The 18,677-nt window shown below is 37.4% G+C and overlaps 1 non-coding gene across 1 annotated transcript; it reads left to right on the forward strand.

Annotated features, from left to right (window-relative positions):
- Positions 1-10,430: 10,430 nt before the first annotated feature.
- LOC133827782 (small nucleolar RNA R71) lies at positions 10,431-10,537 on the forward strand. The gene has a single exon (XR_009890432.1). It is a non-coding gene; the product is annotated as a small nucleolar RNA R71 (small nucleolar RNA).
- Positions 10,538-18,677: the final 8,140 nt, after the last annotated feature.

Genomic DNA, 18,677 nt, shown 5'->3' on the forward strand with positions numbered 1-18,677 from the left:
GTTTGGCACTGGGTAGCTTAAGGGTCACGATTCCTTAAGCGTTTTTGCATTAAACCACTTCCAAAAGAAAAGTAGTGGGTCTGATGAATCTGACACATGAATCATGAAATATTAGGGAATTTCCCGAATTCATAGCGCGTGGCCTAGGACTACACGTAGAACCACGCATTGATGCTAGGACATATCTTAGCTCATGTAAATTTTGAATCGCCAAAAGAAAACCACTCAAACCCTTGGGTCACCGTACCTTTATCGCCATAGCTAGTCATTGTCTTAGGCCGCCACTAATAGGCCACTTTGTCGCCAGGCGAGCTAGATCATGGTTCAACCAAAGAAAAACACCGCGAGCTCCTCTACTCCAAACAAGAATAAAGACAAGCAGATCGCGTCTGAATCTCCAATTCCTCACTTCGGCCCAGTGGTGGAGAGGGAAATTTTTGTCAACCTTAACATTTTTTTTGAAGCCGAGCACATCGTATTTCGAATAACATCGCAGGGGAAAGTGAACAAAATATTGCTGAGCCATGGGATAGAGATGGGAATTGATGGCCTCCTCGCTCGACCTCCATTGGAAGGAGAGCAGAGTTGTGCCCCTCGTTAAGATGACTTTGGGGCTTGGAGTGATGAGCATCTAAAGGCAGGTGCCTTCCTCCTATTAGACCAATACTTCATGGATCTTTTGAACTACGTCGAACTGGCTTCGTTCCAGCTCCCCCCAAACTCGTATCGACTTTTGGAGGGGTTGAAATATCTATTTTTGAGGCACGAGTGGGAGGTCCCCACCCTGGGAGATATTATATACTTCTTCTGCCTCAAGACTAGTCCTGATCAGAAGGGAAGAGGTGATGGCTTTTACTACCTCACTCGCTTCTCCGATTTGGCTTTCGTTATTGACCTCCCCAGCCACCCAGATGACTATAAAGACCAGTTTTTTTTTTTATGTCAAATGGGTTCAAGAATTGCTATCACCGATACTTCAACGGCCCTCGTAAGTCTCCTAACTTTCTAAATTCTATATGCGAGCTCTCTTGTCATCTTCATTTCTTTTCCTTTTTTTTAGTTTAATCCTTCTAACTGAGTTCGCTCCTTGTGCAGCTATATTCAAGAGGTCAGGGCAGTTTGAGACCCTTGGGGATCAATACGAGTGATCGTCAAAATATGATACGCAAGTGCATGCAATCGATTCAAGTAATATAGATGATAAATAGAGTATCGTTCCCACGAAGACTATCTTCCAAGTATAACTAATTGTTCTTTGAATTTCTATTTGGCAACTAAGAATTTGACTTTTAAATTTAATTTTAAATATGAAAATAAGAAAACAACTAAATAAAATATTTAAATCACTGTGAAAAAGACCTAGGGTGTTAATTTCATCAACTTTTCGTTCTACTAATTGTATTAATCAATTCTAGATTTCTTTCTTTCTATTCTAATAGCAGGTTAACATAAATCGATTCCTATTCTTTTTCGAGATATAAGATCTCAGCCTATATGCAGGTTTTCTACATCTCTGTGATAAACTTAAACACATAGAAGACATTAAGCATGGAAACCTAATTACTACACAAGTCATACATGTACTTTCGTCCAATATGCAACCTATGTCTATATAATGATAGCATATCCAATTCTCATCTTTCGAATTTTGAATCAAAATCATTAAATCAAGAAAATAGTGATCAAGTATTTATTAGCATTAAACACACATTATATAGATTAGAATAAAGAAGAAAAATCAATAAAACATCATAATTCAATTAGATAGAAATCCAAGTGACTACATTAAACCCTAGATAAAAATTATTTAGTTCATATCAGACATGACTATATCAACAAAATAATTCATAAACTTGAAGAAGAAATAAAAATATGAAACTACAAAATATTTAACTTAAGAACTACAATTAGTATATAAAAAATGTAATTAAAATTTGACCTAATGACCTAATTAAACCTTAAACATGAATTTATAGTAAAAAAACATATAAAATCTTGAGTTTTTCCTTGTGCAGGCTGTGACTTGGCATTTTCTGGGTCGCGGCCCGTGTCTCATCTTCTCTTGAGCTTAGCCTTTGTTTCCTCTTAAGTCGCGACTTGAAAGCCCAAGTCATGACACTGATTCTTTCCAGTAACATATACGTCTCTGACTTCCCCTCAAGTCACGACTCTAAGGTCCAAGTCGCGACTTTAATTAAATTTTTCTCTGATTTGATCCTTCAGCTTATCTCTTCCTCAAAAACCCTCTTCTAATCAACCTTGGTATCGTTTTTAGTCCAATAACCACCAAAAGCCTTGATTTTCCACCATTTTAGTTTCTTTTTTGTATTTTACTCATGATTCATCACACCAACCTACAACAAAGACAAAAAAAAGCGTAATCTTGCACAAAACACACATAAACACTCAAGATTACCACAAAAGCACTTTCTAAGAATGACCCTAAAATGAAGTTATCAAACTCCCCCAAACTTACTCTTTGTTCGCCCCCAAACAAAGGACTCAAAACAAACCTAGACTCTAACAACATGAACTTATACCAAAAACAACAATTATGCCTCCATCAACACACCTTAGTCTACTCACCAGTTTTTCAATCTAGAATTTTGATCAAAACGCTCCATCAACACACCTTAGTCTACTAACATTTTGGATTATTAAATAAATGAGTTTGAAATTAATTATGCTCATCAAATTTCTTTCCAATTGATCCATTCAAACCAAATAATTCCATAGGCTTACTTACTTGCTCTTCTCCACTAATATAAATCATGCTATGCATCAGAATCAATAGGACTTTTATAGACTTGTAACGATGGCTTAGGTAAAGGTAGATGAAAGATGAATTTTTAAGCTCACTTTATTATAAGCACATGACCAAAACTCACCAACCTTACTTCCATAAGAATATAATCCAATAATCCACTTTCTTATTTATTATTTTTTTTCTTTTTCTTTAGAGATATATATATTTTCAATAATAACTACACTCCCCCAAACTTGATTTTTCTAATGTACTCTAATTGGGAGTGTATTGAAATATCTTTCATCATTTTCTTCTTCTTGTATATATATATATATATATTTTTTCTTTTCAATATATATATTCTCTCTATATTTTTTTTCTTTCACTTTCTAAACCCACTCAAATCACCATTAAACCCCATTACACATCACTCCCCATCACCATTTCTCAATCATATGCTCATAGTATAATAGGGCTGGATATAATCAATGGTAAGTATTAGGCTTAAATGATAGTTTTAGAACAAAAAGGATACAAAATTAGGCTCAAAAAGGGTAACCAAAGGATTAAGTAATTTAAGGTTGGCAAGAAAAGCTCAAACAATCCAAATGATAGCCTAAATCATATTCCTAAGCATACATGATATATTATTTCGCCTCAAGTAACAAGTAAGCAAGTTCTAGAATTGTTGAAAATAATTTTCACTTCCCATTAATCATTCCACTAACAAATTTCAGCAAACATAATCAATATCAAAAACATAAATTTAACATCATGACAAAATATTCAACAAATGTTATCTAAACTAAAATGTACTAACGGAGTGTTTAATCAAGCACACAAATTTTTTCAGATTTCATTTTCTTTGTATTATACTCATAACATTCATTTTATTCTCATCGGCAATTGTTGTCAATTTTCATTCATGTTGATACAACACTAAACACACTCCAAACACTAACATAATAAAACACACAAAACAATATTAACAGAAAAATAAACTCCCTCCCCCAAACTTAAACAAAACATTGTCCCCAATGTTTAAAAATAAGTAAAGGAAAGGAAACTTACCTCGTGTGATTCATCTCAGAATGGTGGGTCTAGAAATGGATGCCAAGGCGATGGATAAGGGAAGTTGTAATGCCCTGGATAGCCAAGACCGTTACACTATGTGTTTATGAAGGTTCAAGACTTGCTAATCAAGTCATAAAGTTGAAAACGTGGTCCTAAAGTCGTATTTAGGTCAAGATTAAAAGGTTTTAGTTATAAACAGATAATTTTTTTATATAAAATGAATGTTTAGTACATGGGATCCCAAAACAGGGTTTAAAAGACTAGTTTACAAAAAAAATCCAAAAGTTATAAATAACCATGGCCACTCTAATGGAAAAATTACATTTTAGGTTTTCGTCCCTATACAAACCCTCGACCATGTTGGCCGAACAACTGACAATGTACACCTCGCCCCCAGAGCTCTCCAACTCATGGCTGAACCACCAAACCCTTGCCTTTACCTGCACCACGCAGCACCTGTGAGCCAAGGCCCATCAAGAAAACATAATATCACGGCATGATCAATATCAGTAATCAAATATTCCACAAGCATAACCAAGTATTCAACAATTCATAACATTCACCTATTCAGTGATAACCAACGACAAATTAACAATTTGTCAACCAGATAATCAACATCTCATATTCATCAGGTTAACAACAATAATCACATTCGTAATCAACAGTTTATCACAACCATCAAATAATACTCAGGGTCTGCGCCCTTAGGCCGCACCCTCTGTTTAACCCACTGTCTTCGACTCACTTAGGGAACCCCCAATGTTATACCCACTGACTCCGGCCAGCTCAACTGAGCTCAGTGATTAATAAGCTGTCCTCAGCTACCAGTGGCTAAGTCGCACCCTGTGCGCAAATATTGATTCCGGCACTCTTAGGTCGTTTATCATATGTCCCCGTGGCGTAGTACCACCTCATGACATTATATACAAATATAGGGAACTATTAGTCCCAGTACAATCACATATCATAATCATACAGTAATGTATACAAATATAGGGAACACTTAGTCCCAACTTAACCACCTAACCGGGTGCAATTTTCTTACCTTAGACTCTGATAGCTTTGATTAGCGAAATTGACCTTCAAGCACAATCCCATCTGAGCCTTAGCGTACACCTAGTCACAGCCATAAATTAGAACCATCACTAAACTTCAATTCCAAAACCTAACCTCGGGAAGCCCTAATTCCACCAAACGGGGTGGTGGAATCAAACCCCGAGCCCCCGGGCAAAAACCCTAAGAAATAACTCAAAAACCCACTGTTGGAAACAGGGTAGCGCTACAGCGCCACAAAGTGGGAACTTTAGCGCTATAAGCAGAGCCAAAAGCGCCCAGGAAGCCCAAGCCTAGCGCTGTAGCGCCCAAAGGCTAGCGCTACAATGCTAGTCACAGACCTGCAACACCCTGTTTTTTCTTCCTTCAATTTTCCTCGAACCAAAACCCCTTGGAACCCTTCCAAACCTCAACTATACTTCAAAACAAGCCTACCAATCACTAAACCTCACTCCAAATGGCCCAACAACCTCAATTCTAATCACATGCATCATCAAGCAAAGAAAACAAGCATTGAACTCAGAATTCAAGAACTCATCTGAAAACCAGCAACTACCTAGCAATTCAAGATGCAAAACCCAGAAATCCTCACCTTTTATAGAGAGCCCAAACCTAGGTTGCCTCTAGTATCCTTCCAGTCCTTAGCTCCTCAATCCCCAAAGCTCAATTCCCTTAAGTTCCATCCAAAACTCAAGTTTAGAAATCCATTCTAGCAAAGTTTAGAAAACTTCAACATAACCCTTTAAACCTTAACTCAATTGAGTAGCTAATCCATGTTAACTCCTTTAGCTTCACCAAGGTCTCTAGCCCCATGCTCCAGCCTGAGCTTTCTCTAAGATTCCAACTCTAAAACTCACAAGGAATGGTGAGGAATAGAGCAAATCGAATGGAGAAAAAAAGTCCCTGTTTTTCTTCTTTCTTTCCTTCTTTCTGCTTCTAATATTTTCTACAACTTCCACTAAGTGCATAAAGGCAGAAAAAACCCTTATCACTTCTTAACCAGCAAAATGACTATTTTGCCCTCCCATTTTAAACCTAAGTATTAAATCATCCTAAGGGCATTTCAGTCATTACTCCAAATTCCCGCTAATTCCTCGAGTGTCCCTAATAATTACTGCCATCCCGACACCTAACTAATCACCAATTATTTTCCTCAGTATCAAATAGTCTCCAATATATTTCCCAGATTCTCAGAAATACCCATGAGCTCTCCCGAGCCAGGTATAAATTCCCGCCGTGACTTTTCCGCCAAACCGCTCACTAGGATCGCCTCGAGTCACAAGCTACAAATATATATCCACATAATAATGTGGTCTCAAAAATTTATCGCAAATAACTACATTTATGCCCTCAATGGGCCAAAATTACAAACATGCCCTTAAAACAGAATAGGGCCCACATGCATATTCAATACTCATAAACATGCATCTAATCATATCCATATACTCATTTAATCATGCATGCCATATAATCATGCATTTAATCATTCATTCACATAGATACCAATTATGCCCTCCTGGCACACTAATCAAGGCCCTTAAGCCTTATTAGCAATTTCAGGTCGTTACATAAGTACTGTCGGTCCACCTCTTGGTTCGACCATCTGTAAACCAGCTCATTCTGCCTATCAACTTAAGTTCTATGGAAATCATGAAGTTCACCCAAATAATTATGCGTGTGCTGGTTTTGCCTAATGATGTAATCTAGTCTAGCCAAATGCGGATCCGATGGAGACTCAATTGCTAAATATCGAGGGTATGCTTTTGTTCTTTCCTCCTCAGCTGCCTTTACTCCCTCTGATGGATCATTGGCTAGTATGGGCTCCTTAGCTGCTTCTATTTCCCAACCAACTCTTACATTTCTGGGTACCGGTACAGGTGGATCTAAAGTTGGGGCATTAAATTTACTTATTGTAGCCCGAGAAATAACCCTCATAGCCCTCCTAAAAATATCAATAGGATATTTTGGTACCTCACAAATGTCACATAGATCAGTAATCATGGAGCCATGTCCCAACCCAGTGGTAGTAGCATGTGACCTAAATCCCTAATGCTCTGGAGAATAACTCGCCCAATGTCAATAGACAGCCCTGTCCTTATGGCATATACCAAAAGACACCTATCAGTACCCACTTTAGATAGATGGGTGTTTGGCATAAGCCTTGCACTCATGAAAAGAGTCCAAGCTTTAGCTACGACATTCATTTGGTATCTTTTTAAATGTTTGGGCTCCCCATTTTGTGTAACAAATGAAGCACCAGGAATTCCTAAGGTCTCAGCCACCTCAGTCCAATTTACCTCACTATTATATGCCAACTGATAATACTCATCCTTTTCCTGAGTTAATGTAGGTACATTAAATAAAGCATCAATATTCTCAATAGTACATTCAACTGAAATACCCCTAACAAACACCTTTCTATTTGCAGCCCCAGGAAAATTAGCATAAAATTCATAAACCAAGGAGAAATTGGCTTTTGGCATCTTCTCATCCACAAATAATTGCCAACCTCGTCGCAAGATTTCATTCCAAATAATATGATATGTGTCATTAGGGTATAATTATTCTTTAATGTCCATGCCCCTCTCTTGAATAACTGGCCTTTGGGATAACCTTTGGTACAGATCATGGGCATCCTTATTAATAAAATATGTGGGATCATAGTCTAAAATAGGCTGAGGTGCTGACGAATTTGCCTGAGGTTGGGATGGTTGGGAACAGGATGAGGATGGGCGATTAGCATTCTTTGAAGAAGCTGCCCTAGTGGGTTGTTTCCTTGGCCCCATACCCTCACAATTTTTCAAAAATAACCATAAATTTTTTTGCAGCACTTCCCCTAAAATTATGAACTTTCCTTACTAAAATCTCCCAAAATTATCACCCAATAAACCAAAAATAGTCCCAAAACTCTAAGGAAATCTCTTAATATAAATGCAACTCAATTGAAAGCTTTAATCAAGAAAAACTTACAATCCTTGCAAGGTGAAAAATCTGCCCCTTTGAGCCTCCTTCAATCTCTTACCAAACACCAATAGAACACAAATTAAGGTTAGCAATAATAATGAAAGAAATCAATAAGAACTATGAAGTAGAGATGAGAAAATTAGATGAAGAATATTTGAAATAGAGGGAAGAGATGGAAAAATGTAGAGGTTTTAGTAAGAAATATTGTTATGAGATGAGAGAATTTCAAACAAAATGAGAAGGTTTATGAAAACAACGATATAGAGCCTTCTTTAACCTTTCTGACATAGGTGTGCCGCAACCCAGGTTGGGCAAGTCGCAGCCCGCCTCTAAATTTTTCAACAAATGCTCATCCAAGCGCCGCGACTACGCTTCTCAAGTCGCGGCCCTCCCCAAATTCCAGAAAAAAAATGCTCTCTATTTCAGCCTAGGGTCACAACTCAGCGTGGGCAAGTCGCGACCCGCCTCCTCTTAAATTTCGAGTGCTCTCTGACTTGTGTAATGTCGCGACTTGCTCATTCAAGTTGCGACTTGGCCCAGTGACTAATTGAAAAACTCATTTTTTCACGATTTTCACAATTTTTACAACCATTATACTAAAATAAAAATAAAATAATAAAAAATAACTAAACTTTACAAAATCCGAAATAAAATTTAATAAAATTGTCCACTAATTAAAATTCAAAACAAAAACTTAAATAAAAGATAGGAATGCCTCCTATAGCGCTGTCGTTAACGTCATTTAGCCGGACGCTTATTTTCTTTTATATTCAACTCGGATCAAGTCCTCCCCTTACATCCTTTAGAGCCATAGTATCATGAGTTGGCCCTCGCTTCTTGTGATTAGAAATTATCAGAATTTTCCCTTGCTCATATAACATTCAAATCCTTTCATTAAAATATTTTTTTAACCAGTTACGCCCCTTTCTCATTCCGGTTTTAACTATGGAGATTTTCTTAGAGGCTTCCATCTTATTACCTTCTTGGTTTACCACGTCAACTCTACAACAAGTTGGAATTTCTATTGCTGCAAACACTTTAAATATTACTTCCTCTTTTTGCACTCGCAGCTTTAATTCACCCTTTTGTACATCAATTAAAGCCCTACTAGTCGCCAAGAATGGTCTTCCAAGTATTATTGGAATATTTTCATCTTCCTCCATATCTAAAATAATAAAGTCCGCAGGAAAGATGAATTTACCCACTTTTACCAATACGCCCTCAATCACTCCATGAGGATGATTAACTGTCCTATCTGCCCTTTGCAAAGACACTGTAGTTGGCCGAGCTTCTCCAAAATTCAGCTTCTGAAAGATTGATAGAGGCATCAAATCCACACTAGCCCCTAAATCATATAATTCCTTTGTTTCTACTAAACCCCTATAGAACATGGGATATTGAAACTACCAGGATCTTTAAGCTTTGGAGGTAGTTTCTTCTGCAGTATTACGCTGCACTCTTCAGTTAATGCAACTGTTTCATAATCCTCTAATTTCCGCTTCCTTGACAAAATTTCTTTCATGAACTTCACATAACTTGGCATTTGTTCTAAAGCCTCTGCAAAAGGAATGTTAATTTGTAGTTTTCTAATGATATCCAAAATTTTAGAAATTGTTTGTCAAGATTAGCCTTTTGAAACTGTTGAGGATATGGTATTTTTGGCATAAGCTCAGAGTATTTTGGTTTTTATGGTTTTGGAAGGTCTTCAGTAACCTCCTCTTGAATTGGACTAGTAACTTGTTTATCTATTGTCTTCTTCTTCTTGTCATCCACTATAGGTCCATCATACTCAGTCCCACTCCTCAAAGATATTGCATTACATTGTTCATTAGGATTTGCCTCTGTGGAACTAGGAAAATTTCCTTGTTGTCTACTAGAAAACAATTGAGCTAATTGACCTATTTGTGTCTCTAAATTCCTTATAGATACCCTAGTTTCAATCATGAACTGGTTCAGTACGTCGGGCTTTATTTCAGGTTGTGTTGAAGGATGTGGTGGTGGATGAGATGGGCGTAGGTTTGGATCATAATATTGTCCATAATTCAATTGATGAGGGGGTTGTTGAGGTGGATACTGTGGATATTGTGGTTGTAACCCTTGATTATTTTTCCAAGATAGATTAGGATGATTTTTCCAGGAAGGTATATAGGAATTTGAATAAGTGTTGGGTGTAGGTCTTAAAAAATTACCTATAACTTGCGCCTGTTCTAAGGGTATATTATTCACATTAGCTGAGCAACTAGCTGTGCTCGAGCATTGTTCATAAGAATGAGGTCCTCCACAAATCTCATAACTCATGACATTTTGTACTTGCATTGCTTGTGTAGTGAGATTAGTTTGCTGTAGTTGTTTGGTTAGAGATGCTACTTGAGCGGTTAAGAGCGCAATTGGATCAACTTCTAAGACTCCCGCTACTTTCTTATTCTCTCGTTCAGTAGGCCAGTTATAATTATTCATAGCCATCTCTTCCAACAAATCATGTGCCTCATTAGTACTTTTTCTCATAAATGCTCCTCTAGATGCTGCATCTATAACTGTCCTTGTATTTCCCCCCAAACCATTATAAAAAGTATGTACTAACAACCGCTTCTCTATTCCATGATGTGGGCATTTTCTTTGTAATTCCTTGAATCGTTCCCATGCATCTTATAAAGACTCTCCATCCAGTTGATGGAAATTGTTAATCTCTCCTCTTATTCTGGCTGACTTAGCAGGAGGAAAATATATGCCAAGAAACTTCTGAGCCAAATCTTCCCAAGTAAGTATAGAATTGGCTTGTAATGAATTCAACCAACTCTTAGCTCCACCCCTTAGTGAAAATGGAAAAAGTCTCAATCTTACAGCATCATTACTAATCCCATTCATCTTAAATGTAGCACATAACTCCAAAAAGTTTGTGATATGTAGATTTGGATCCTCATTTGGTAACCCTCCAAATTGAACATAGTTTTGTACCATCTGAATAATTGAGGGCTTTATTTCAAAATTATTCGCCTCTACAGTAGGAGGTTGAATACTTGAATGTATCCCTGTAACATTAGGGAGTACATAATTCCTTAATGGTGGATATGCCTCAACTACATTACCCATATTTGCATTGTTGTTCACACCATTATTCACGTTTTCAGCCATGGTGAACTCCAACCTTTTCTTTATTTTTCGATTCTGCCTGCACGTTTTTTCAATTTCTAGATCTATTGGTATAATCTCCTTTTTTCTATTTCCTCGCATATACCAATAATTCCTGAAATACAATGTAACCTTGATTCGAATAAATGTTAAACAGAAATAAAATAACCAAATTATAACAAATAACAATTAACTGTGAAATTGGAAATTAAGTCCTCGGCAACGGCGCCAAAAACTTGATCATCAAAATATTATACACAAGTGCACGCAATCGATTCAAGTAATATAGATGATAAATAGAGTATCATTCCCACGAAGACTATCTTCCAAGTACCACTAATTGTTCTTTAAATTTATATTTGGCAACTAAGAATTTGACTTTTAAATTTAATTTTAAATATGAAAATACTTTAAATAAGAAAACAACTAAATAAAAGTGTTATCCCAAAAATTTGAAAAGAATGATTTGGCAATAAAATTAACAGATGGCATGAGTTAGTTGGGTGATCTGGCTTAGCAATAGCCCAATACATCAGTTAAGAAGTTAGAGTACTTGAGAGATGCATAGTCAAGTCAAATACACCCGACCGAGGAGAATATTTGGCCTATTTGGCCTAAGGAGTGCTTGGCTCAAACCCCAGTTTGAAGACCCAAGTGATTGGTTTGAATCCAAGTCCAAGAAGATTGAAGGAGGGGTTTGGATTTTGGTTCGAGGGATAAAGGCAGGAGGTCCGATCGAACCTTAGATTGGGAGCCTCTCAAGCATTTGGCTCGGTTGTGTCCGAGGTAAGAAGGCTAAGGGAAAGAGGTCCCATGCAAGCCAAGGATTGGGACTTAGGTTTCAGTCAAGGGAAGGCCACATCATGTCCGATCGGACATAGTTGAAGATGCCAAGAGGAGAGATGCCTCGGACTTGTCCGAGGTGAAGTGCCAGTCAGGGTGGCTCGGACCACTTTGGTCCGAGGAGAAGGACATCATGTCCGATCGGACATGCGATGGAAGAGGTATGCTCGGGCTTGTCCGAGGTGAGAAACAAGGGGGAAGGTTGGCTCGGACCACCTTGGTCCGAGGAGAAAGCATGAGAAGGATGCCTCAGACCACCTTGGTCCGAGGAGAAGGTTATCATGTCCGATCGGACATGTCATGGAGGAGGTTGCCTCAAGGTTGTCCGAGGAAAGAAGCCAAGAGAATTGCCTCGGACCTACCCGAGGTGAGGTGCCAAGGGAGTTGGCTCGGACCACCTTGGTCCGAGGAGGACCAAGCTTGCATGACCTTTGGTCAGAGGAGAGCCATGCATATACCACCTTTGGTCCACGGAAAGTTTGAAGGAGTAATCAGCATGCATGTGAGACTACGTCAAAATCCCCGGAACGACTTTGGCAAGAATTGGTCTAAGCACCCGGGAATCTCTCACTCCTCACTCAAATTGAGGAATCAGTTGTATTTTAAACATTTCTTGTAATATAAATATAAGATGAATAATAAAATATCGCGATCTAAAGGGGATATCAGTTGAGATCCCAGCCTATAAATAGAGGGTTAGGAGGATCGTAACAGGACTTTTTTGGCGAATTGAGAGTGAATCTGTGTTCTAGAGAGAGAAAGTGTGTGCTTCCTAAGAGAAACCCTTTTTTGTATTCTGGAATATTCGCACTGAAGAAACTCAGTTGACACTGGTTCATCTGATCTTGAGTGTGAATACAGTAATAAAATCTCTAAGTGGATTAGGCTATTACCGACTATCGGGGCTGAACCACTATAAAAATCTCGTGTTATTTATTTTCGTTGATTAAAACTGTCTGTTGTCGTTTATATTCTCTTGAAGGTTGTCGTATTTGACGTTCTCACGTCGTTGGCTAAAATCATAGTCAACATTTTGGTGCTTTCATTGAGAGCCTGAAGAGAAGAACAGACAGTCCCTGAAGCAATATGGCGCCTGAGAACACCACCGCAGCCTCCAAGAGGGTAAGCACCTCTAAGGAACATGCTAGGTCAGAGGGTCCCAGCGTTCAAGATTGTGAGAATGAGCCTAGAGTCGTGCTCGAAGATGTAGCTCCTGAAGTTGAGGATCTCCAGGAGACCATGAGCGCATTCCAGGAGGAGCTAGCTCAGTTTAATGCTAGGCAGGAGGCCTTTGCTGAGGAAATGGCCAAGCAGAGATGGGATATGGACGCTAGGAGCGAGGAGATCCGTCGACAGCAAGAGGAGGCCGACAGGTGACATCGTGAAGCTGCACTTGCTCTGGAGGCAGCTACGCAATTGACCCGAGCCAATGCTCAAGCTGCGCCTGGGGTGACACCCACCCCAGAGGCAAGGACCACAGAGGCTGGTCATAAGAAAACTGATAGGGCAGGCAGGGATGGTGGTAACCCACCTAGTCATGAGGAGGAGGGAGTCCGATCGCGCACTGCCTCAACCCAGAGGGGGAACTCCAAGACCCCCTCAAGGAGCCACAGATCAGAGACTTCCAGGTCAGGGAGTCATAAGTCAGGCAGTAAGAAAACACCTTCTGAGCAGGGGCACAACAAAGCTCCTCGTGGCAAAGAGACTTCCCACTTCAAAGATGGACATGGGCGTGATGAAGCTGACAGTCACCACACCAACCAGTCGAAGGAGAAGAATAATAACCGACGAGGAGGAGAGGAACAACCAGCTCAAACGGGGAAGCCACCACGGCATCCCAACCAGCGTAATGGCAAAGAGCACGCTCCACCTAGCAGACCTTCCGAGAAGACTCGGAGTACGGTGTTCGACCGATTGGGAAAGAACACTGCTTAGAAGGACCTGAGGGACGTCATTGATGACAGAAGGAGGACCGTTCTGGTCGAAGGGCAGGAGCCAATCCGTCCTACCAGTCGAGTAGAAATACTCGATGATGGTACGCCGGATAGGAGTGCCCGACCAAGCGGTCCCGAGGGTGCGTCCCCAGCAGTGGCCTCGGGCATCCAAGCCCAGCTTGATGCCTTGACGGCGGCACACTACAAGAAAAAACAGTATTCATAACACTTAAAAACTGCTATCCGGGACTATTGATAGCATTTCTGAAAATGCTAACATAGCCCCTGTTATTAAAAGTCCAGTCTTTTCTATAACAGTTTTTGAATGTTATGTTCGATGTTATCTTAAACTATTCAATAACACATTTTTAGGTGCTATAATATTGAAATAATAACATTTAGATAGAGTTTTTGGTTATAAATTTGAAATTTAATCGTACTTTTTTCATAACACTTTTCAACTGTTACATTTGATTATTTTGATAACATTTTTAATTTGTTATATTATATAAACCATAACGATTTTTTACACTTATAATATGTTTCTAAATCATAACATATTAAAAGTCTAATAATAAAATTTTGTTACTTTAGTGTGGATAATATATTTTAAATTTTATTTTGATAAGTATACTTATAAGGTTTTATTTTAATTAAAATATTTTCATTATTCTATTTTGATAAAAAAAAATCAAAATTAATCATAAAATGTAATTCTCAATAGATTGATAAACCACAAGTATTACATTAATCAATAACTAATTCAAACCATGAATATGTCTAATTCATGATATCTTAGTTCTAACTTAAATTTGAAAGCATAACATAATAAAGTAATATAATCTTGAACATTTTTTACTTTAAAAATGAAAAACAGAAACATTACAAAATACACAAAAATAAACCATGCATGAAACTTGCTCCATCCTTCAATTCATCATCCAACCAAGTACTTGCTGCTGAAGTTGTTTGTTGCCATTTGAAGCTCTCTAAATTGAAATCTCCTCAGGTTTCCAAGGCAAACCTCCTCATGATGTTGCTCTGAAATTTTTTAAAACACTGCAAAATTTAGTCAAATAAACAGTATGGTAATAGTTCAAAAGCTTGGCATCTATCACTCTCTAATCCAGTGAGTCAAAGAGACCTCTTCTATGCTCATATAAGTTTCAGTCCTGGAAGTCCATTCCTCCAAATCAAGCTCTCTAGCTATGCTGCAAGTTATTCAACATATTTTTGTGTGAGGTAGATTCTAACTACTATAAAATGAACCAAAAATATGCTGGCTGAGATCCCTGTGGTCAGAAAGGAGCCCATATTGGACTCAAATTGAAGTCTATGGTTTCAAATTTTGCATATTAAAGCTAAAGTACCAAGAGAAAGTTAAGCCCTTTAGTTCAAATTTTGTGTACTCTTTAACTGTACAAGAATATTGTAAGCCAATCAAATCTGAAGTGCCAACTAAAATTTCCCATATCAGATTATCAAATCAATTTCAAAAAACAAATCAAAATATATATTCCTAATTAACAAGCAACAAAACCAGAAAAAAAAAAGGTTCGAACAACTAAGAAAATCAAGTGCTCCAAATTTGAATGCATAATAAAACACACATAGCTACAACTTTGAATTTCAAACTCAAACCATTTCGAGAAAGTTTAATATACATGAAATTATGAATTGTGTGTATATATATATAAATATAGTATAATGTTTCACTAGAGTTAGAGCAACAACAACAAATGATTGTTTCAGCACAAAAATACCTGAAGAAATCTGATTTTTTTTTGTTATCCAACATATCACACTTTCAGCAGAAAAATAGAAAAGGAGAAATAGAGAAAAAAGGGAACTTAAAAGTACCATAAAACAATGAGCAATTAGTTTGACTTCAACATTAAATAAGGGAACTCAAAAAAAATTTAGTATCTCACAAATAAAAAACAAAACTAAAAAATAGAGCACATTAAAGCAAATAAGGTCCGAAATTTCCCATAGAAGAAAGATTTGTAGCTGAAATTTGAGGCAAAAAAACAGAGGTAATGGGTGAAAGCTAGTAAATCCACTCAAAATAAGAGCATAACCGTCGAAAGCAGGGGGAGAGAGAAATACCGTCGAACCCACGCACCGTTGAGCTCCGTTTCTGACGCTGTCCAGCCTCTTGCGCCAGCCACCTACATGAGAAATGGCAAAACTTGAAGACAGATCCAAGAGGTTAGATGTGAAGGAGATAGAGAAGTGAGACTGAGAATAGAGAAGTGAAGGAGATAGAGTTGACTGAGAATAGCGTTGAGAAGTGAGAGAGGGAATGAGAGACTGAGAATAGAGTTAGGGATTGAGAAGTGAGAGAGACGGGATGAGAAAGGTTGGGTTAGATAATAAAACCAAAAAAACACGCGTGTATTTTAATTGGCGCCTATTATTTCAGTTGCCGCCTGTTTCTTATTATTTACCCATAGCATTAATAACGTTTTTCAAATTTTGTCATATTTGACCGTAATATTTGGTCAAAAATGTTGTAGTGTATGAATGCTATACTATAATTTTTACAGACTTATAATGAAATATCACCCAGAACTTAAACAACTCTGAATTGTAGTAAATGGTTGAATGTTATTTGGGGATTGAACAGGGTTAATTAAACAAAGAGAACAAGCACTTAATTAAACTTTAAAGCATGATTTTTAAACAAATTCATGAACAAATTAGATATTTTTTACCTCTGAAAGTATTTGAATCATGGATTAATATTTTTGAGTTGAGAAAGAATGAGTCAAGTTTAACATAAAATGCAAAAATTGGAGTTTTAGTGAAGTGAAATACACAAGCGTTTGAACTAAAAGTTATCTTATAATTTGTAGTTGTTTCAAAGTATCATATCACTATGTATATCACTATGTAGTACCTTTGATGTCATCCACAGTGACGTAAGATTGATGTAAGAGGGCAGCAGCCTTAATAGAGTCGCACTTTCCTTTACAATAGGCAGAAGCTTGTATTAGTTTTCAAGAGGGCACACAACATCATTAATACAAATCACAACTTATTTTTCTCAAACAAAAAAGAAAAAAAAATGTCATGCAAGTGCTTAATAGCGAGTCTTAACGAATCCATGAGAGGTAACTCAAATGGTTGGTTTGTGCCACTAAGTACCTAAATAACAATTGTTATAGTTTTATGGTTCCCAAATATTATAGATAGATGGAGAGCTAGTAAGAAAAAAACAGGGAACTTGAATGGTCCTTTACGTAAAATTTTCCTTCTAATCAAATATTGTAAATTAACAAAGCATTCTGATCCCATCAATTTAATCCAGTACATCACACGATACAGTGATAACAATAAGAGTAGTGAAAAATTTATCAAACAAAATGAAAAATTTATCCAAAAGAACAGTAGTGACACATAATTTCAAGCCAGGGCAAGTGATCAAATTAGTAAGAACCCAATATAATATAAAGCTTAAATAAGAACAAAATAATGATAAAATTACCATATACATCAGAAATAAGAACAGCAGCATGCTTAGAGTAGGGAGAACCGATGACATAAGTGGGAAGGCCACCAAGTTTCTCGACATGGCCTGCTCCACTGTGTGGATCAAGGATTGGAGGGTCTAAGCAACACAAAGGTCCTGCTCCACTGCTCCACTGTATAGTTAATATATCAGTTTCAGAAGAAGAATAAGAAGATAACAGATTTATTTTTTTCTTTAAGAGGAAGAACAAGCTTTGAACATTTACTAAACAATCTGAAACCCAAAAACCCAGTCAGTCCTGGGTATAAGGGAGAATCACACTATCTAATAAATCAGTAAGGAACATAATCTTTCTTACACAAAAAAATGACAGCATTTGAACAATAAGAGTCCACCACAAAATTAGGGAGCCCATGCTCTGTGGCCAAATTTGATCAAATTTGAACTGACTTTTTTAAGCAATTATTTTTATATTTTTATAATCAAAATGCATAATTCATTCAGACAAAGTTGGCCATATTGCAAGACTAACATCAAATGTCAGCGCCCACTTGGATTGGCCATATTATGGGTGCAATCTTCAAATTCTTACACTAAAATAGGACCATTAATACCACATATATCCACTATTACTAATATTACACTAATCCCTTTAGAATAGTACAACAACAAACTATTACGTGATGGATTGCAGCTTCTAAAATTCATAGAAATCTTACATATACTAAGGAAAAATTTAGCAAAGAAATTCAAGGTTTAAGTTATTTCTCATACTAGTTCATCTTAAGGCTGCAAAAAGGGAACAAGGAGTTTAAGTTGGCTCAAGAAAAGATTATGTACTCTATATCCACCAGGTGAAGTTTTATGGAAACTTTAATGGAATGAAGGCTACACTCAAGCAATTGAGTGGAAAATAACTTACTGTTCCAGGATGGGTCAGAATATAGGCATATCCATGTGCAAGCTTATCTCGTGGAAATGGCCAGTGACCCTGGAAGAAAATAGAAAGTCAATTTCCCTCAATTCAAGCTCATTAGATATAGATATCACTATATAAATAAGTTATAACTAAAATTTGTATAGTATTTGCTTATCAAGGATAAAAGTTTGGCTTCTTAACCAACATCAAGAAGTGCCAGTAGGAAAAAGCATATAGAGCAGCATATAAGTAGTAGACAATCGCTCTGGTGAATCTTGCAAATTTGGCTATTCATACTACAGATCGTATTACCAATGTGCATGTTTATGCCTTTTTCTGAATAATTAAATGCATGTAAGAGAGAGACCTGTGTTGATCCTGTATCATGGTTCTCTAGAAATGTGACAGCACGCGAAGGCCACCATCCCATAACTCCAGTTGGTTTGCCTTGAGGATATATCAATCTCCAGTATTGATTATGCAGAGCAGAGTAGAGGATTCCCTGCACAAGGGCAATACCTCAAGAATTTACATCTTTCA

Source organism: Humulus lupulus, chromosome 3 (genome assembly GCF_963169125.1).
Source record: "Humulus lupulus chromosome 3, drHumLupu1.1, whole genome shotgun sequence".
In the NCBI taxonomy this organism is placed as follows: Eukaryota; Viridiplantae; Streptophyta; class Magnoliopsida; order Rosales; family Cannabaceae; genus Humulus; species Humulus lupulus.